Raw genomic sequence first — 23391 nt, forward strand, 5'->3', positions numbered from 1 at the left:
AAACCCACTATCGAAATTTTCATCATGTGGCTATATCAATATAATAACGGTAACGATATTTTCAATCCGGCCTCAGTCAGGCAATACATTACTTAGGAAAAAAAAAAAGGATATTCGGTATGACTCGAGAGAAAGAAAAAAAGAATTTTACAAAGAAACAAAGAAAAGAAAGTTAGCAGGCTAAGATCACTGTCATATCATTTTAAAATCAATATATATCGGAAATGAAACGTTAATTGCCAGCGTTATCGTGAAAAGAAAGAAAAGGAAAAAGACAAAGGAAAGAAAGACGTTTTTAGTTGTCGAATACGGAACGCAATGATCAATCCACGAATATTAACGAAAAAGAAAGAGATAACGAGAACAGGCAAAAAGAAAATAATTAATTTTGAAAAGACAATAATTATGCACTTAAAGAGCGAAACGAAAAGAAAAGGAAAAGAGAAAAAAGAAAGGTAGCAAAAAAGGTGTGATGTGATCACGCAAAGTTGAATTAAATAATTCCGTAAGTAATAAAAATCAAAAGGATACGTTGAGACGGAAGTTTAAATGCAACGAATCTAAACACGATCTTATACGTTGAAGCCTAAGAGAAAAGAAACAACAAACAAAATCCGAAAAAAGGTAACACATGAGCTATCGACAATAATCAAAAGAAAGCAACTGAGATCAACGGTATCAAATAATAAACAAGTTCGTCAAGTGGTCATAATAACGATTCTCTTATCGAACAATATTATGCGAATGATTCGTTATAACGGAAATTTATGAAATTAACGAAAAGATCTTGAAAATCAGGCCTCGCGTATAATTAATATCGGAAAGATACGATAAACGGCTCTCTACAACACGCTCGAAATCAGTCAGGCGGAAATAATGCTGAACAGGTGGAACTTTAAAGGTCTCCGTTTTTCTATTGACCTACTTAATTTCTGCGAAATCGGTCTAGACGGTATTATATAAGCGAGCGCGTGTATGAGTGTTTACGTCGCGTTCGGCCGCGAGCGAGCGGCGTGTAGAAAAACTCTACAGCTGAGCGGCACGCGCCAACACAGCGAGCGGTATCACACGTATACGCGGCGGCACACAAATTCCAGAGTCCTCTTCTTTTATATAGGACTTAGAATATACTTATTGCAACTTACTTGCATAGGACAGCATATATATATTGTGGACGATACGTACATTTGTCATATACACAGACGAAAGAACATGAAATGTAATAAGTGGATTAGTACCTTGACAAAGACACAGATATAATTAATTGAGTTACGCTCTCTCACTCTCCAGATTTTACTTTCCCCTAATTTCTCGATAATTTTTTCACGGCGTGGGCCCCACGTTGGGCGCCAAAATTTGCGACGTGAACTAGCCTCGGAATCACGCCAGATCCGAGGGAGCACGCCCAATGGAAATCGGTACTCGAGGCATCGGCAATAACTGCTCGACTCGGTAACTTACGGTATCAGAAACAGATGCTTAATTCGGTAACTCGCGGTACTCCACGCTCGTCGGGAGCAAGGTAGCTCGCGAAATCGGCAATAACTGCACGATTCGGTAACTCGCGGTACTCCACACAATTCGGGAGCAAGGTAACTCACGCGATAACGGTAACCGGAAATGGGCGCCAGGTGCGAATAATCGCACCGCGGTATCGGTAACTTTAATAGTTCTCAAAATTTGCTCGGCCGCTCCCCGCTCAGTATGGCAGAGGGGCGCAGGTCTTTTACTTAACGTAGATATCTGGAGTGAGAGGTGAACACAAGGACAACTCAATCATTAATATTTAACAATGATGTATTTCCATGATTCGGTTACAAGGGTAAAGATGCGTAGATCGTTCGGCCTGAGCCGATACGGCGGAAATAGTCTAATACGGTAGTAAGGTAATTCGCTCAATCAATCGATAACGAGAACAAATTTCGGTAACCATATGAAATCTCGGAAACGCGATCACGATAATTCGCAGCTGATCCGACGATTTTCGACAAAACAAATGACTTGTATTACGACCATCCGATACGGCCGGTGAAGGCCAAATAAATATACTTTGAACGACGGTAGCCTAACGGCCAGAAATGAGATGTCGCGGAGCGGCTATTTTCGCGGGCTTTCACGTTTCTCGCCGAGACGCTAACGAGGCGGTAACAGCGGTCTCGCGGAGAACGCTCCCGAGCAAAATCCGTCCGCGGGCATCCGCCCACGGTACTTTCGGTACGGTGATAACGCGACAAAAAAACGGTAACAAAACGATATCGTAAGGAAGACTGTAGCAATTAATCAGTATCCTACAAAAAGAAACGGTAACGGAAAAACGGTAGCAATTAGTCAGTATTCTACAAAAAGAAACGGTAACGGGAAGACGGTACGGTAACGAAACGAACGGCAAACGAAACGGCAACGAGAAAGAGACTGTCGGCGCTTAACTCACGCAAGACGGAGAGACTTTTACGCGATATCCGGAGCCGGCTGGACACGCGGTAATTGAGCGTCAATACGCGCTCACGGTATCAAAATTCTCGGTTAGTTGTGTGAGAGACACTAAATACAAAACAGACTCACGCTACCAGCCATAACCGGACGGAACTCTACGGCTACCCGAGAGGCGGCTTACATCGAGTTGACGTCTTCGGCGTCTTCGGCGTCGTGGGGTTGAGTCCTCGTGTTCGTCCTCACGCACTCGCGGCACACCGAACAGTGACTCTTCTCGGCTCTGCCTCTAGGTCCTTCCAGATTCGCGTCGCCTTCCTGCGCATCCTGCCGATTTTCCGAAAAGGAGGGCCCCTGAGAACCGCCCACAGTTCATCCAGGGCGCCCCCTTCCGCTCACTGTGGTTTCCTCAAGTCTTTCGGCTGATAACGTGTCGGTAAGTCGATGTTCCCGGAAGAGACTGGTTAGGCTGGCCGGGCCATACTCCGGTCCTTCCGGGTGCAGCATCTTCGGGGTCCTCGAAGCCGTCTGCAGCCGGGCGAGGTCCGCTGCTGCGTGTCTTTGTGTTGCTTTTGACTTTGTGGCTGAAACCAAAGCGGAGTTAGATAGGGCTTGGATGGCGGAGGCGACGGAATCGCGGTACCTGACCTTTTTCGTGGGGTCACTAACGCGTGGCCCCTGCGGATGATCCCCCGGTGTCCGGCTTCCCTGGCGATGCTGTCTTCGCCCTGAGGCACAAAACACGCAACGCCGCCCGCACGGGGTCTCGCCTTACAACTCAAAAACGGTATTACGGTACAAAAACAGGAATTACAATACAAACGACGCGCAAAAATGGTGGAGTCTCGCGGGTTGCTCTCTCCACGCGAGGAGCAACACCAGGGCTCCTTGCTCCCTCGGCCGGGCTATCGCCCTTGTGACGGCGCTCGAAAAGCGTCACGTCACAATTTATAGTTTATTTATCACTATTTTATATAACCATTTGAATAAATATTTACAGTGAAATTTTCAACTGTTTCCTGTCCTTCATAAACTGCCTATTGCTTATAGTTTAAGATTCTAAATTATTTTGTTTCAATTCTCTCTCTATTCTTATCTAACAGAATGGATTTTAATCATGACTTCAAATGGGACGAAATTGATATATTAGACAGAGAACCTTGTTACAGTAAAAGATTAACTTCCGAAATGCTACATATAAAAAGACAGAATACAGGACTGAACAAACAGGAGGACACAGAATCATTACCGGATACATATCTTCCAATACTCAAAAAATTCCCTACCCTGTAGTTTTCGTTTACCTATCCCCTCTTTCCTTTCCATCCTACATCCTTACCAGTCGAGTCCCACTCACAGCCGTGGACACATGTCATAGTTTTAATTGCTTTTACATAGTAGTGACGAACCGTTAAGGTATTGATATTCAAAATTAATTTATTTTTATTTTTTTATGGTTTCATATCTTTGTTTTATCTAATTTTTTATAATTTCTTTCAATCTAGTTTATTTTTTCTAATTTGCAAGTTAGACGGTCCGTGGCCTCACACGTATATAACTTTACTAACCACATTGTACTACACGTTTATCAGAGGTATTTATATAATTTTTTTCTACAACTTGTTTGAGCCGTGAGAATACCCCTAATTTTGGTTTTTTCACTTTAATAGGATGCGTTTCCTTAGTCAAAAAATAGTACCAACGCTTCTCTAATCATGTACTAAATTTTATAATTTGTATTACACTGAAGATGGCCACGTACCTTGGCCGAAACGTCTGTAGAAATTTATAAATAAAAGGAATTTTTGAGCAAATCGATCCAGCTCTTGCTCTATTGGCTATATATATTAAAACGATTTTTAGTATAAATTAAAAACTAAATAGATTTTAATCATTTGCTTCACCTTTGTCCAATACGTCAGCCGTATGTGTTAATTTTTGTTTCTTCTTCCTACATACAAAAAATTAGCATATTATAAAAGGTATTTCAAACGTCGCATAAACTATTTTTTATTTTTTAGATGCTTATTAAAACATTTTCAACACATCCATCTTTCAAAAATTTTTGTTTTAAAAAATCACAACCTTATGTGTATGATATATAATATGTAGATTTTAATATTAACAAATAAACAATTTTATAATGTTCTTAGTTTATGCGATAAATGATTAAAGTCCTCATTTCCAACTCAGTAAATGAAAAGAATACAAGTAGATAAACAAAGATAGCAAAAATTCACAATCTGTATTCGACAACGTTGACATGAATTCTTTTCTATTTTATAATAAAATTTATATTGGAATAATTTTTTAATGTTACAGAATTCAAATTCTTGATTTTCTTAATCCGTTTTTTTGCATTTTTTGTTTTCGTTTATTGAGAGAAAATACTACTAATTATAAATAAATCGTCTATGCTATCTTTTTAAATACTTATTATTATTATTATTGGTACTTACTCATTGCTCTTGATACGTTTCGAGGCATTGACAAGCCAATTTCTGATTATTTTCATAATATTAGTATCCGTGGCATTTCGTTGGTGATCGAACTGCACCTATATATAAATATTACAATATATAAATATTACCCTAAGTACATATATATGCACAAAATGCATAATAGCTAATACTTATTAATAATCAGATTCATAACATTAGTCAAGTCTTCGAAGCTTCTTTTCTTCTTCATTCCTTTAAGACTATATTCCTGCGCCAAATCATTTGTAATCATTTTTTTAAGAATTGTTTTTGTCACCTCGTCAAGATCAACTCCTCCAAATCTGGATAAACTACCCTGCTTAAAAAGATGGATAGAAATGGAAAGGATTAAATGCCTATACATTTGAATCCTGATTTCGATCCGGATTTATCCTTTCCATTTCTATCCATCTTTTTCAACTGAAATCAGGATTCAAATGTATAGGCATTTAATCCTTTCCATTTTTATATATGCTCATAACAGTAACAAACTACGTATCATTTTTCATAAATTGCTTTACCTTTTCATCGTCGATTTTTCCTAGCACGTCGGCGCATTCTTTTCCTGCAGATTTCGCTGTGCTTTTTATTTCAGCATTTAAATCGGAAATTGAAGCTATTTTGAGAAACAAAACAAGGAATCATGTCAAATGTCAGTAATTGTAAATAGGATACAATAAATTTGTATATAAAAGTATAACTTACTTTGTGCGGCTGCGAACTGATTAATAACGGTTTTTTGCAATTCTAAATTCAACTTCTAAATTCAGGAGAACAATTCCTTTTTTTCTGCCTGCTCGCTCTCCAGCAACTTTTCGACTTGCAAAAGACGTTTTTGCAAATAATCAATTTTTTGATCTTTTTCCATTAACATCTGAAAATGATTGCAATAAATGTATTAATATTAAACACTGTAAAACGTATAAAATATTATATTGAATAGTATATTAAATATAAAACATTATTTATATATTGATTTCTATACAAAAGGGTGTCCAGCTATAATCCAACATTTTGAAATTCAAAGCATAAAAACATAAAAGCTGGAACAATATTTTTACAAACTTACAATTGTTATATTAATAATACATTTAAAAAGTAAAGAAAATTGTCCAAAAAACGGAAAAATGTTACAAAAAACAAAGAATTTGTTAAAACACATGAAACTGTTGAACAACTTTAAAAAAATTTCGATCGTAAAAATTTTGTGTACAACATCGGCAAGTCGTCTAAAAAATGGAAAAATTTAAAATTAAAAGTTTAAAAAACGCATAATACTTTAAAAAACATTTTAAATGTTTAAAAAATTGTATTTTGGCAATTGAGAAGTATTTTAAGAATGAAAAAGTAGTTTATAAATCAGGAAATTATCTGACAATGCATAACATTTCGGTAAACATTGTAAAACAATTTTGAACAGTTTCACGCGCTTTAAACAAGTTCTCCGATTTGTTATTAACAATTTCACGATTTTTTGACTATTTTCTGAACTATTAGACTATTTTATACTATTTACATAACAATTTAACATTTCATAAAGACATATTTCAATTATTACATGCTTTTCTCCTTTTCCGATTCATATCAAATTCGTATGCAAAGTTGTTGTATCTACTTGGAAAGAATTTCAAATGTACGTATTTGTAATTTATCTTGTCTGCATCTTTGGAAGGCCCTTTTTTTCATCTGGTGTTTTTTCAAATGTTACGTTCATCCTTTTAGATAACTGAAAAAATGTTATAAGCATTATTTCACAATTACAAGTTTCTTCTACATATGGGCAGCGGTATTTACCGGTTCGTTGCATCTCGTCTCAACAGATGCTGATACATTAATACGATTTAAATTTTGTTCTTTCAGTACTGATGCAGCTTCGGAAGCAATTAATTTTTTCCTCAATATGTTCGTCATATTTTTTTAACGTTCCTGTTCGCTTTTTTTATTTGTCGGCTGCTGAACATTAGTATTATCGCTGTCGACATCAGTCGTAGTATCAGTCATAAGATGCTTCGGAATATTTATTTTTCTTTCTTTCAGCATTCGTTCTGTAACTTTCTCTTGCGTGTCTACACATTTAATATTTGTTAATGTACAAAAATAAATATTTTTTATTATAATTTATTATTAATTTTTTGTTGTCAATAACGTATAGTATACGACTATGGGCCTAAGCAGAATGGCTGTCTTGTAAGATTCCAGACATAAGACAGTATTGTGCATTACTTTAAAACACGTGACGCACAATACTGTCTTATGTCTGAAGTCTTATAAAACAGCTCTGGCCTATTTGTCGTCGTGACAAAAAAAACAATACAAAGCATGTGAAGTACATATATAAAACACAATACATTCTAATCGGCACAAAAATCAAATAGTTCTTATATATAGTTTATATAAATAGAAAAAGCTTCTGTTAAATTAAAAGTACTTCAAGAGTTTTGTAAAAAATATTTTTCATTTATGTGCCGAGACTGATAAATATTGTATATAAATTATAAGAAAAGAAAATATATAAAACTATCTGACAATCTGTGTAATATAGAAATTAATATTATTACTCACTTTCCACAAAGTGCATCCTTGCTGTACATATCCCGCTTATGTTTCCATTGCAATACTCTTTGTATTTTTTCTTTTTGTCAACATCTCCGCTAAAATTTTTTATGGATGCTGTTTGGATTATTTGCGTTGCACTGTGATGCGAACACGTGTTTAAATATGTGACACACGCGAATTTATTCATTACGCGATGTTCTCTGGGAGACTCGTCAGCGGTCGGTGATAATAATATATAGTGATCAAACAAAGCAGCATTCATTTAACTCGCGAATTCGCGGATATATCCTCTCATGGACGATAAGCGAATGAGTATGACGATAACACTATTGTATACTGATGACGACTGACGACAGTGATGGCCCGAAACAAATGCTCGAGCGCTTGAGACCAAGTTTCCAGAGTCTACTTTCTTTTGTCTTCTTAATAACACATGCGCCCGGCCATTCCGCCACGGGCCACTACTCTTCCCATCTCTCCATTGTCACCGTGAGCGCCGCGAGTCCGCGATATCGCCATAGCGCCTTTCATTGGCTGAGATACTCGCGTGAAAGAAAGTTATGTGCGAAAATATGTGTGTATAGACAGAGAGCAGGGCATTAAATCTTTAAGGGGGATGGGAAAGCAAGTAGCGTTCTCGTCTTTTCTTTCGTTTGTTGTATTGTTTGTTGTATTGTTTGTTGTTAGATCTATTTATATTGATCTTATCAGTTTGACCTCGAGTGGCGTAGCCAAGATTAGGACAAAGTCTTGAATTTTTAAATGAAACCTCTTATTTTTTATTGCATCTTCTTATAACTAATCTTAAGAGCTTTCCAAAACAGTATAATAAAATATTTTTTTATTAAGTATTTATCGAGTTATTTTATATTTTAATCTAACATATTTTGATATATAAAATCTAAAATATCTTATAAAATATTTAGTTTTCGATAATCGTATTATAATATTTTTATGTACAGAATGATGAGCAAATCAATTGGTCTAAAGAAAAACGCATAATTATTCTTAAAGAAAAGTGTATGTAATTTATAATGTACTTTTTTTAATAATTATGTGTTTTTCTTTATATCAATTGTTTTGTCTCATTATTCTGTACATAAAAGTATTATGGTAAAATTATTGAAAATTAAAAATTTTGCAAGATATTTTAAATTTTATATTAAAATATGTCAAAATAAAATATAAAATGACTCGAAAAGTATTTAATAAAAAAATACTTAATTATAGTGTAACGGTGCGTATTTTTACGCCTCACGGGCGGTGCGTAATGATGCGGAATTTTTTATGCGGAATTACGACGGTGCGTAGTTAGCGAAGCGGATTCTTACGACGCGGAATAACTCGTCGGTTTGCCAGAGTTCGTTCGTGTGGTTTATCGGGAGACTCCAAATTAACAAAAATGACTTAAAGAAAATAAATATTTATTTTATGAGAGCACTTGGATCAATAATATAAAAGAAAAATAGTAACAACGAGTACATGAGTATTTTGGTTTCGGTCTAATATCTCAACGGTTATAAATATCGGCAGTAAATAATATAATTCCTTATCGGTTAGACGAGTTAATGTTTCGACGGTACATGTGTATAATTCTAATTGTGAACGGAAAATAAACGGTGTAAATCTAAACAAACTAAATTATTTAATCGTCGGTTTCGTACGGTACGGAGCAAAGTAATAAAAAATAAGTGATACCGCGTATATCCGAGCCTTGCTGAGTCGACGACGGTTGCCGGTACGCTGTGTCCTAAGACAGTGAGAGACTTCTCTCGTGCAAGGGGTATCGGAAGTCGAACGCCGGGAACACCCGACCGAGTCAGAGAACACCCTGCCCCTAGAACGACGGAGAGTCGGAAGTCGAACGCCGAGACACCCGGCCGAGGCAGAGAACGCCCTGCCCCTAGAACGACGGAGAGTCGGAAGTCGAACGCCGAGACACCCGGCCGAGGCAGAGAACGCCCTGCCCCTAGAACGACGGAGAGTCGGAAGTCGAACGCCGAAACACCCGGCCGAGGCAGAGAACGCCCTGCCCCTAGAACGACTATCGGGATGGGAGCCAGTGTTGCGATATGGGACCGGTTGTATGCGCATGTGCGACAATACGGCGTTAGTACAGTGTCTCATACAAATTAAACAAGGCACCGTTACCCCGCTACATTAAAAATATTTCTAAATTTTTTGAAATTGATTGAAATTTTTTACTTCTTGGTTTTTTAGCTGCTGGCTCCGTAGATTCCATGCTTGTAAATAAATAAATCTTACCTTATTTGTAGTCACCAGACCTTCTCATGTCAAAACGTCCCGCCATACGGTCAACACATAACATATAACGGCACTGGATCTCCATCACCGCACATGCGCAGAGCCGCACATGCGCATACAACCGGTCCCATATCGCAACACTGATGGGAGCGAGTACGACCGGAGCTTCAGAGTGCGCCCTGAGGCTTGTCCGAGTCGTACTCGGGGAATGGGTCTCGATCTGTTCCGCGAGCCGGCTTTTATACCGGTCGCGCTACCCCCACTTGGGGTGCTACCCTACCCGGCAGCTACCCCTTCTCGAGCTTTTATCCTCGAGTTGGGGGATCGGAATGCGGCCCTAAATGGGGGTGCTCACGTGGAGCCCGCGTGACGCTTAGTAACAGCGCGTGCTGTTACAATAGTGTTTTGGAAAGCTCTTGAGATCTGCTACAAAAATGTACAATAAAAAATGGAGGATTTTATTTAAAAAATTCAAGGACTTGTTTTAACATTGGCGACAACATCCAAGGTCAAATTGATAAGATCAGTAAATAAATCTTTTCAAATCTTATAACTTTTGTCTGAAACATTTTTCCTTAAAAATACTCCGTTTTAGAGAGATTCGCATTTCAAAGTTAAAATGGGACACTTTGTATATATTGTATAAGTAAACGAATAGTTCATAAAAAGTAAAACTATACGTCACTGTATAGATATCGAGTAGAAAGAACTAAGTTTCACAATAATTATCTGACGTTTTCTTTAAAAGAGCTATAAATTTTTGATTATTCAGGATAGGATGAGTATCGTTAAGATAGGATAGAAATGGAAAGAGATGCCGGGGGGAACATTCGGATGCAAGTGTGAATTTGTTTGGATAGAATCTCTGTACCGTGTTCGGACGAAAACGTATAGCGTTGGCAATTTGGATTCAATTGGATAGGATGAGTATCATTTAGATAGGATAAAAATGGAAAGAGATGCCAGAGGGAACATTCGGATACAAGTGTGGATTCGTTCGGATAAAATCTCTATACCGCGTTCGGATGAAAACGTATAGCGTTTGATTTTTTGATTATTCCAGATAGAATTGAATAGACTTTGAATTTGTATTTTGGGAAAGATATGTATGTATATAACTGAAGAACCGGATAGAACTAGATAAAATTTTCCCTCCACTTGATAGAAGCGGATTCAAGTGGATAAAAAAGTGTCTAAATTCAGATAATATTTCTATACAGTTTTATACTTTCTAATCCACTTTTTTAAGCAGGGTACTTTTCTGAACAAAAAACGACAACGATTATATATTATCGCATCACTGCATATAAAAAATATGGAAATTGGAAAAGAAATAAACAAATGTTTCTTTATTCTCACAGTGGTCGTAAAAAATTCCTTGTTATCTAGCATTTTGTCGAGTTCCTCCAATGCCTGACTGTTATTTATTGGAAACTTATATGGATTTTCTGAATTTCCAGCTTGCTTTGCTTTTTGGTGGTACCCATTATGGAATAAATAGTTATTATTGTTACAGTTTTCTTCCAGAGTATCCAATCTATTCTTGATATCTTTTATTTCTAACAATATTCTGTTGCTCTTGCGCAAGAGAATATTCAGCTTTTCTGAAATATTACATGTATATATAATTCCGATTTGGATAGTTTCGATTCGCCATCCTTCAACCATTTTTTTTTTTTTGACTATTGAATATCGATAAATATATTTTTATTTTCTTTAAACTCAACTTTACTTAACAATAATTTAAATAAATTTTAAAGTTTGTATGTTAGGCTCCCAATTTTTAAATTCAAAATTCAAAGGAGATCCAGAGTCGAATTTAGGTTTTGATATAAAATCTTCTTTACTCGTTATTTTGGATAATAAAATCCTCTTTATTCAAAATAACGAGTAAAGAAGATTTTATATCAAAACCTAAATTCGACTCTGGATTTCCTTTAAATTTTGAATTTTTAAATAAATTTGTTTATTTCGCCTGAACAGGTTATTCATAATATATAAATGCGTGTTATTTTCTTAAAACTTAAATAGTTAACCAAGAATTCTTAAACCATTCCAGTTTTAAAAAAATAACATGCATTTATTATTCATTACATGAATAACCTGTTCAGGCGAGTAATAAAGAATTATGTAAAATGACGAAAATTTATTTAAATTATTGTTTATTTCCCATACGAGCTCTATAGTACATACAAAATAAATACTTTATAATTTTATTCATACCTGTATCGGTAGACTCATTTTCTTTATTTGAAGGGAATGTAATTTCTGCCACTTCTTTTTGTTTAATTCTATTGTTCCAATTACTTTGTTTACCAGCGATACTTGATAATGTATTCACTTCTTGCAAAATTGGCAATTCAAACGTAGCCAAAACATGATTTTCTTCAACGTGTAATGACTCGGCATCAGTATAATTATTAGCCAATGTGGATGACTGCAGCGATAAGGATGTACTTAATGGACATGGAGAATCAGCGCTAACTTTAAGATTTCGGTAATCAGGTAGCGGATGCAATAATTCAGTAACAGTATTGCAATCTGATTCTTCATCAGAAGAAAAAGACCTTTTCGCTCTATTCTTACGGGTCCTTTTTAACGTATCATCATTGTCATCATCTGTATTTGTATCCGATGTCGTTATCGCAAGAGTCTGCATACGTACGCTTTTTTCATAATCATCTGCGCAATTAATAAAAACATTATATAGTTGTAGCTTTTTATTAAATTTATATAGTATCTACTACTATACCTGTTGATGCGAAAATCCGAGTAACGTTGTACAATTTCCATTTTGTTTTCTCGCTTTTGATGTTCAGCTTTTCTTTACGTTTAACCATTTGTTGAATCTGGCTATCTGATATATCAGAAGGATAAAAACATACTGATCGGTCTTCCGAAAGCCAATTATTAGGAACTACGGATAATCCGTCTTCAAATAAAACAATATGATACGCCATCTCTAAAAAAATAAGTAATATATTAATTAATTGTACAGAATATAAAATAAGGAGTGATATTATGTTTTACTGTGCGACTGTACTCTGCGTAACTGCAGAAATAAAAACTCATTCAATTTTTATTTCACAAGAAAATATGTACATCCAAGTAGATCGACGCATGTATTGCGACAATGCAGCGATTAATATACTATGTGTATTTATAATTCCCACTTGTTCACACCGATTATTATACTTATTACATGGAGCGGCATGGAATCATGACCGACTATTAAATTCCAAGTTAGGTTAGATATCATTACATATCTAAGACATAGATGTTGTTCGCGATTGAGTCCGAAATTTTATCGCGGATCAGAAGGAGATACTGAAATAACTCAGTGAATGAAAGGTGTCGGTATCAGATGGAGAGAGATAGATTGAGAAAAACAAGACTTGTTGTGGTCTATCGAACGAGACGAACAAGAGCGATAGGAACAAAACAAATTCGAATGAGTGAGTGCGAGGAAAGAGCGGCTTACAAGGAGATGGCAAGAAATGCGAAATACGAAATGCAATGAACCATAGTACGTTCGAAAGAGGGGATCGAGAGTATAAACACCGTAAAAGGGTTTGGGTGAATAAGCCTTAGTTTCGGAGAAAAAGTGATGGCAAATTTAGCCCATTTTTTGGACCTCGAATTTCGAACTTTTTTTCATGCCAAATAGTACTATTAGATGAAACATTAATCTCAGTAAAATTTCAAGATGAGCATAGGCACGATTCCGGAGATACAAGAGGGTGAAAGTGATGATTTCCAGTCAGGGTATATCGCATAAGGAAAAATACGTGGCTGAAGTTCATGTAATATTGAGGATATATTCTATCGAATGGATTCATTGTTTAGAGAATGAACGATCTACTATTCACCGCTATTTCATTTATGGAGGAGAGGGGGGGGGGGAAGCGTGCTTTATAAAGCACCCTGAAAGATAGAGTCTCGCTACATGACGCATTGACAAGTTCTCTCGCAGTTGAAATACTGTACTATCACATGAAGTATATTCCAAGAATCTATCTACATACTATTCTAATGTATTCTATTCTATTCTTGCTTGTTTGTTTTCCATTTTTTTGTTTGTACGATACTTTAATTTGTGTCATATAAGCGCTCGGTCTATTTTTATATATATCTATGATTTCTCGCTACTTTTCTCTTGTTTCATCTTAATTTTTTCTACATTCTCTTGTCTCTTCAGGTATATTTTTTCATATCTTGACGATCGTTGATTCTTCAATAAGACAATGCCTTTCACTAAATGTTTAGGCTGTAATGACCAAAAGAGATCGAAAAATGATAAGTTTTTTCCTATCGAAGACACATCAAATTCGTTGATGATGGTTAACAATTTGCGGAAAAATAATCCAAAGAAACGGAAATTAGAAGAATTGAATCACATTCCATTACAGAGCAAAATATGTAAAAACTGTTACGAATTTAGTAATCAGTCAAAAATCATCTTAAGATCCCAGATGGATGATGATCCAGATATACCTGTTCTCTCGATTTATCGTCAAGGTATTAATTCTCATTCGCGATGCACTTTTGGCTGCGAAAACTCCTCGAAGTTGATCGCAATTCCCCGAATTATCCGTTGTAAACTACTCATGGATTATAAATTCTTGACCAAATATAATGCTCGTATGTGTAGCAATCATGTCAATAATTCTACATTTTGGCCACTTGTGAAGCAAATTACAAAAGAAGTAAGTGCTGAAGAACAAAAAACAGTCAGTGATCTTATGTTTATTTACTATCAAGAGCTGAAAGGGAAAAATGAAAAGATATTTGATGTGGATAATATCGACTCCATTGATAATACGACCTTCAAAAATTGGTTTGCTCTCGATAAAGAACAATTTCAAACTGTATGCAGTTTTTCTGTAACATGTCAACCTAAGCATGTTGCTGTTTTACTTTGTAAAATGCGAACTTCTCTTTCTGATGAACAACTTTCATTCTTATTCGGTGTTTGTCGGAGGACTATTGAAAATCATATGAATTCAGCAAGAGAAGATTTCCATAAAAACTTCGTTCCACAATTCATCAATCGGAATAATCGCTCAGTATTCCTTGCTCATACGACACCAATGTCAAAAGTACTATTCGACATTCCCGACGATAAAGCCTGCATAGTATTCGATGCCACCTATCGCCTAGCACAAAAATTTGCGAATTATGCAGGACAAAAACATATGTGGAGTGAGCAGAAAAAAATGCCGCTGGTCAAACCTATGGTAGGTTGCTCTTCAGATGGTTTCATTCTATACGTTTTTGGACCATTTGACGCAACGCATAATGATGCGATAATATTACGGGATTGTTTCCAGAGATACGCGAACGACTTGCATACTATTCATGAGGGTGATACGATATTAGTTGATAGAGGTTTTCGTGATGTGCTGAATTTCCTAACTGAAGAGAAGAATTTGAAAGCTTATTATCCAGGACTTGGCCAACTCAATACCGCAGAAGCAAATGCTTCAAGATGTGTAACCAAATGTCGCTGGGTGATAGAGCAAGTCTTCGGTCGCCTCAAGAAGAAATTCAAGATTTTCTCTTTGCCAGCACATAATAGAACTCTCAAACACGATCTCGGCTCTCTCTATATCGCTTTTACCCTCTTGAATTTATTTCACAAACCAATTCTGAGTGATATTATGCATGAAGGCATAGCACAGACTCTGAAATCTCGACTTAACGTCCCTAATCGTTTGCAAATCATCGTCCAAGAATTCAATCTTCCTCAACTGAGAGCACCATTTTTTGGAGTCGAGTATACATCACTCGATAATGAAGAAAATAATCGACTCATTGGATTTCCTGAACTTTCGATGGATGATCTGTACTACTTGAGTCTCGGACCTTATCAAATACGCAATGCAATTTCATACTATGCAGAGCATCAGAAAGAAGGAATATTTGTGGTGCAGAAGTTTAATCCAAGACCAAAGCACCCGTCAGCAGCTTTGAACTATGAGAAGTATGGTATCTCAGTTGAAGAACCTACATTGATTAAGGCGCATATGAAATCTCGTTACCGTGGTGGTCAGTATCACTACATTTTTGTTTTGATAGATAAAAAGCAAAAACTGGACGGGATTCTATTCGTGAGTACTATTGTACTTGTCAAAGTGGTGCTCGGACTGCAGGTTGTTGCAGTCATGTAATGACAATTGTATGGTTCCTTGGATTTGCTCAATACCATGGGATACAAATACCCAATCCTGAAATATGCAATGTATCTATTACGATTCACAAAACAACCCTGCATAGTGAGAGGTAAGGGGACTCACCTTAAAAAAGCACCCCAATCTGTGAGAGGTAAGGGGACTCATCTTAAAAAAGCACCCCAATCTGTGAGAGGCAAGGGGACTCACCTTAAGAAAGCACCCCAATCTGTGAGAGGCAAGGGGACTCACCTTAAAAAAGCACCCCAATCTGTGAGAGGCAAGGGGACTCACCTTAAAAAAGCACCGCAATCTGTAAGAGGCAAGGGGACTCTTAGCAGAAAAGCATCTCGATCCGTGAAAGGCGGTGTCACGTGTTACTTCAACTCCATCTATTTCGGGGAATTTTCATGCTAGACGAAAACTAAGGTCATATTTCAATCCGGCATAAAAATCCATAAGAAATGGTATGTGTTAGGATTATGGAACAAACAACCAGACAGATTTCACGGAAAGGCTTATTAGCTTTATTGCACAAAAGTAAAGAAGAACGAACGTATAATTATTCACGTGTGTAGAGAGCGTTCTTAGTCAAAAAACTTACTAGTCGAACTAGAACTAAAAAAAACAAGGATAAAGAAATATAGTAACATTACATACATAGCACTCTCTATGATAGTTCAGTTGGCAACTTGCATTTCCAACACTCCTCTTCAAGTTGACAATTTAAACCATTTAAAAACGTTAAACAAAAATTAATTCTTATAAATACCAATGCTTGATCGCAACTTAATAAACTGCTCACCAGTCAGTCCTTTGGTAAGCATATCAGCTATTTGTTCTTTGGTCGGTATATATAAAACTTTTATAAACTTCTTAGCGCAAAGTTCTTTAACAAAATTATACTTAACATCTATATGTTTTAATCTACGATGTTCCCATTTATTGAGTAAATGTATGCAAGATTGATTGTCCTCAAAAATAGTAATGGGATCGTTACAGTTTATACCAAGATTAGTCAACACATTGTGTAACCACATCACATCAGTTACTGCTGTAGCCAATGCTACATATTCTGACTCGGTAGATGACAGAGCAATTGTTGACTGTTTTCTAGTAATTCAACAAACTGTAGCACCGTACACTTGTATCAAGTATCCTGTAGTAGACTTACGGTCCTTATCACTGGCCCAGTCTGCATCTACGTAGGCAGTTAATACAATGTTGAGTTCATTTTTCTTGTAAAATAATCCGTAGTTTAAAGTTCCTTTTATATAACGTAGTATTCGCTTCAAACCATTCCAGTGATTCTTGGTAGTGCAGTTTTGAAATCGGCTAAAGTAATTCACCGACACGCTTATATCAGGTCTTGTATTTAGCATGAGATACATGAGACATCCGATCAGTTCTCGGTAAGGTTTTGTTTCAATTATCTCTTCAGTTTTTGTCTCATCTTGATTTACTCGTGCTTCCATTGGGGTTCCAATTGGTTTGCATTCAGCCATGTTGAAACGCTCCAAAAGCCGTTCCATGTAGGCACGTTGACTTAAAAACATACCATCTTCTCGCCTTTCTATTTTCATGCCGAGGAAATTTTGCAGTTCCTTCAGATCTGTAATGGGAAATTCATGCATCAATGCATCTCTTAATTGAAGTAGTTTTAATTTATTATTTCCAGCTATTATTATGTCGTCCACGTAAAGCAAAAGATATAGCTTGCTGTCTTCTGTTATACAAGAATAGAGACATTTATCGTTTTCAGATCTCTTCAAGTTAAGGCTTTTCACAAATTCGTCGAATCTTGCGTTCCAGGCACGTGGCGCCTGCTTCAGACTGTAGAGGGATTTGTTCAGTTTGCAGACCAGATCATCCTGATTGTATATACCTTGAGGCTTCCTAATATAGATTTCTTCAGATATTGTTCCATGCAAAAAGGCATTCTTCACATCTAATTGTCTTGCGTATAAACCTTTATGATTTATGACCGACAACAAAGCCTTGACTGTTGTAATGTGTGCTACTGGTGAATACGTTTCGGTGTAATCAAAATTTCTTCGTTGAGCACAGCCTTTCACTACCAAGCGAGCTTTGTAGCGTTGAATATTATTGTCTTGATCCCTTTTGACTTTAAAGACCCATTTGCTGTCTATAGCCTTCTTCCCATCTGGAAGTTTCATATATGTCCACGTATTGTTTTCCAATAAAGAATTAATTTCTTCTTGAATAGCTTTATACCATTCACCCTTGTCATCTCTTCTTTCTATGTCATCAAAATGTTCTGGAACTTCATCCACAAAGGATTCAGCACTTAGTGCTATTGCGGTATAGTCTTCCAAGTATTTCGGAGTAGCTTTGATTCTTGTACTGCGTCTTAAACTGTCTGTTTTCTGTAAGTTATTTGTATCATAATTTTTAGCTTCAATTTCCTCTTCTTCACAGCTTTCATAGGGTTCACTTCCTTCCGATGTATCTCCGTTGTTTCCGCTTCTTTTAGTAACCTTGTGTCCTTCGTCCGTCTCTGTTTCTCTCACTTGTGTATCCTTTGTAATTCTTAGATCATAGAAACTCTCACTAAAATCATATCTTGATTCATCGAAGATTATGTCTCTACCAAGTATAATCTTGTTATCTTCCGGACACCATAGGCGAAATCCGTTTGGACAGTATCCTACCATTCGACATTTCTTTGAGCGTGAATCAAATTTTCCTCCTAACAGTTCCTTCGGCAGGCGTAGATAGGCGATGCATCCAAACACTTTGAGCTTCTGAACATTAGGTTTCTCTCCAAACCATAGTTCTGCAGGTACTTTTCCTTTTATCGCACTCGTGGGACTTCGATTAATTAAGTAAATCGCTGCAAGTACTGCTTCAGACCAGAAGGTTTTACTGAGTTGTGAATTTAAAATCATACACCGTGCTTTTTCTATAATGGTGCGATTCATGCGTTCCGCTACGCCGTTTTGCTGAGGAGTATAGCGTATAGTTGTTTCATATTGAATTCCATTGTTTGATAAATAATTTTTCATTTCAGTAGATAGATACTCACGACCATTGTCACACCTAAGTCGGCTGAGTTTTAAATTGAAATGAGCTTCCGCCATGGCATGGAAATTTTTAAAATATTTGAAGACCTCGTCCTTTCCACTGAGTGTGTATCCTATTGTAAAGTGCGTGTAGTCATCAATAAAGGTAAGCAGATACTTCTTGTTGTCATAGGAGGTTGTACCCATCGGACCACACACATCACTGTGTACTAGTTGAAGTGGACGCTTCGCTCGGCTTCGTGTCTGTAAATGAGATAATTTAGTTTGCTTTCCTGTTATACAAATTTCACATCATCTTGACATAACAATCTCTTTATTCAGTTCTAAACCATCCACCAGCGATGACAATTCTTTAAGTCCATCGTAATTCAGGTGACCAAGTCGCTTATGCCAGAGCTCAACGTCGTTCTCAACACTGCATACAGTAGCACTTTCGAATTCTTCACTAAAATCAAGTTCATAGAGTCTATTCTTTCGATTTGCAACTGCAACTATGTGATTTCCTTTTTGTATAATTCCTTTTTCATCACTGAAGGTTATTGTGTAGCCATTCATTTCCAGTTTTCGAACAGACAGTAAGTTGAACTGTAGTTGTGGCGCTATTAGTACATCTTTTATTGTAATTGAATTTAAGTGTCCATTTACTTGTGTACGTACATTAAATTCTCCACATTCCTTCGCAACCACTGAATGACCTGATTTGGCTACTTGTATTTGAATGGGTTTTAACAAAGGTTTTAGATTATGAAAGTTTTTTAACACGTACGAGCTAAATGTTCCGTTGCCCCCGAGTCTAGATACCAGATTGTCGATACAGCATTATTTCCACTTTTTGTTACTGATTGAAATGCAAAGTTTTCTTCACAGGGCTTTCCCTTTTTAGACTTTTCAGCAATTAGATTTGCAGAACCTGCCTCACTTTTATTTTCCTTCTGTAGTTTTCTGCAGTCTGCTCGTTTATGGCCAAGTTTCCCACAATGATGACACGCAAACGGAAACTTATTTTTGCTTTTATTCTTCATATTGTTTTCCTTTTTGTATGCATTTTTATTTGCTACGAATGCCACTTGTTTATCGCTTTTCATATTATCCATCATGCCGCAACGTTTCGCCTCTTCATCCAGTAGTCGACCTTTTACAAAACTGATTTTTAATTGATCAGCCGATAAGGTTTCTATGGCAGTTACCACTGTGTCATATTCTGATGGCATTGTTAGCAATAGATGGCACACTATGTCTGTTTCTTCGATTGTTGCGCCAGTGGACTTTAACTCGCGAATGAGTTTATCAAATTTTAGAAAATGCGCACTTATAGGTTCTGATAACTCATATTTCATGGTCAAAAGTCTTTTTCTTAACCTCAATTGACTCGCGATCCCTTTCCTCTCGAATGTATTGCACAATACAGTCCAGATTCCATGTGCTGTTTCTTCGTCTTTAATGTATTCTAGATGACTATCGCCTATACGTTGCACGATCAACGATTTGCACTTCCGATCACTTTTCTTTAGGTTTTCTTCCATTCGTCTTCGTTCTTCCGCGTTAGCCGTAACAGTTGCTTCCAACTTTGACGTTATTGATTGTTCTATAACCTCAGTTAAATTATGCTCTTCCAATAATGTTTCCATGCGGAACTTCCAATTACTGAAGTTTGTTCCGTCGAGCAGAGGAACCTTGTATCTGTCTTCTTCCGCCATGATGCACGACAACCGTAGAGGTTATGCAGACGTTACACACTTTAGTTGCGTCTTTACTTCTAATCTCAAGCAAGCAAGACTGGGCCCATAACCTGTTAGGATTATGGAACAAACAACCAGACAGATTTCACGGAAAGGCTTATTAGCTTTATTGCACAAAAGTAAAGAAGAACGAACGTATAATTATTCACGTGTGTAGAGATGTTACGAGCGTATAGCTACGTAATAGATTATTTAGAATAAGTCGGGACACGTTTGTGGAAAAAGTCTTTATTCGGTGTTGCTGGTTTGAGCTTTGATCGAGAACTGAACTGGCGAGAATGATCTTCGTTTAAGGTGCTGTAGGAAAATCGTAGCGGCGGAATGTTTATTGGAAGGAAGCGGTTTTGTCAAAAGGAAAATATGCGTTAGGCATAGAGACAGCGTTTATGTTTATTGCAGTCATCGAAGGGTCATGTGTTTAGGATCAAGAAGGAGTAAAGATAAAAAAGGTTCAAAGGTTCGAATAAAAAAAGAGTAATATAAGAAACTATAAGTTGCGGCACGTAACATCTCCCCCCTTAGGAATGAAGATCTTTCTCGAAGTAGAAAAATACATTTAAGATCTTATTTCTAAATTAACGCAGTAACTTAATCTAGTATTACAATGATCAGAAAAATTAATATTCAACAATGTTCTAAACAATGAGGTATAACGTAGTCTTATACTCTAACATACACATGTATAGGCTCTTATACTATGTCATTAATTCGCAATGTTAAATTTCCTTAAAACGATACAATAGTTGTGTTTTGTCTTACACGCGTTCAAGTCTTGACAATCGATTATTACGAGAGCGAGAACGTCGGATCTCGTTATTTGTTCCATGTCCCTCTCTTTCAATACGAAGGGATTCTTCGCTGTCGGTCGGTACCGATATAAAGGTAACTTCGCGTTGCGTAGCTGTCGGATGAGCACTACGAGTGGTTATATTATTATTAAAACAGTTGTTAAAATACTGAACGCAGCCTTCCTTAGGTATACAACATAATTTAAAAATATGAACGAACTTACTAATCAATGAACATTTTACCGTTATATAGATAATAACTAATCCTATCATAGTATATAATATATAATAAAACCAACTCAAGGTCTTTTCATATAAGGTTTTAGTTCGGTGATGTTTGCCTATCTCATTTGCTTCTTTATATAATTCGTCCAAACTAGAACTAGCTGTTTTTAACAAATTAATATCTAAGTGAGGTGTTTTATCAATGTTTAACAATTGAAGCTCTGAAATATTAACATTACTTTCTTTGATATCTTCGCATAATTTGTTTGTACTAAGATTAACGTTAGGAATAAAATCTTTGTCAATGGTATCGATTATGCTTATAGTTTGGGTATGTAATAATACATTATCCGAAATGGCATCACATTCCGGGGATAGTTTAACTAAACCAGTTAAAAGTAGTTGTGTTTGACGCGGCTTGTCGTCTTTACATAAAATGTGAAGGGTCTCCTCCCGCGGCGCAGTATAAAGCCACGAGTTCGCAGATTGTAATTGATACCAGACAGTATTATGAATTTTCATTACACGGATATCGCATTCTTTCAATATGTTTTCTAATCTAGCGGATTTCAGTAGTTCCGATTCGCAAGTATGGATGGTCGAAATCTGGTACAATAGGTCCGTTTGCTTGCAAATCATTGCGTCGTTAAAGGAAAATATGCGCGTTTTAATTTATTGACATGCAAGATTTGATTGCGTTTGCCTCTTTTAATTTCATAATTTACGTCGTTCAGTTTACGTGTAATTTGGAATGGTCCGTCGTATTGATCAGACAATTTTTTACTGCCTGTTCTGACCGTTTCGTGTAAAACATAAACGTATTCTCCCGGATCTAAAACTAAGGGTTTCATTTTCTTATCGTAATATTCTTTTGCTGACTCTTTAGCTTTTTGTAAATTATTCTTAGCGTTTTTTCTTAGGTAATTCAATCTATTCGTTAAATCTGCGAGAAATTCCTCATGAGTGATTCCTTGTCTCGGTTCTACAAGTACGGAAGGAAGTCGCGGTTTTCGTCCAAATACTAGTTCGTACGGAGATATTTTTGTTCCTTCGTGATAAGCGGTATTATAAGAGAACATAGCGGCATCTAGAAATGAATCCCAATTATTTTGATTTTGATTAATATATGGTTTAAGGTATTCAGCTAATACGTGATGTGAGCGCTTTAATGCTCCATTTGACTGAGGGTGGTAAACGCTTGTTTTTACCTGTTTGATTTTAAAGATCTTTGCAATTCCTTTCATTAACTCTCCTGAAATGTTACTACCTTGATCGGACAACAATTCTTTAGGTGAACCATAGGTATAAATATATTTATTGACGATTTTATCAGCTATAGTCGTACTGTTTGTGTCTAGCAATGGATAAGCCGTGCAGAATTTCGTTAATTGATCCTGTGTGGTTAAGATGTATTTATGTCCTTCCTCTGTTTCCGGCAAAGGACCCACAATGTCGATCGCTACCTTTTCAAATGCCTCACTTGGAGTGTCAGTAATTAACATGGGTGCTCTTGTTTTTACTCTAACTAATTTTCGTTTTTGACAATCATGGCAAGCTTTTATATAATTTTTTACGTCTTGTTTCATACCATCCCATGAGTAGTATTGTTGTATTCGTTTTAAAGTTTTTGTTACGCCTTTGTGACCTCCGATCGCTGAATTATGTAGTTCTGTTAAAATATTTTGTTTTATTAT

General features: G+C 36.5%; 1 long non-coding RNA gene across 1 annotated transcript; it reads right to left on the reverse strand.

Annotated features, from left to right (window-relative positions):
- Nucleotides 1-4143: 4143 nt before the first annotated feature.
- Nucleotides 4144-6469, reverse strand: LOC136998260 (uncharacterized). The gene is made up of 2 exons (XR_010888871.1): nt 5616-6469; nt 4144-5526 (listed from the first exon to the last, which is right to left on the reverse strand). It is a non-coding gene; the product is annotated as an uncharacterized lncRNA (long non-coding RNA).
- Between the last annotated feature and the right edge of the window lie 16922 nt (nt 6470-23391).

Source organism: Linepithema humile, chromosome 2 (assembly GCF_040581485.1).
Source record: "Linepithema humile isolate Giens D197 chromosome 2, Lhum_UNIL_v1.0, whole genome shotgun sequence".
NCBI lineage: Eukaryota > Metazoa > Arthropoda > Insecta > Hymenoptera > Formicidae > Linepithema > Linepithema humile.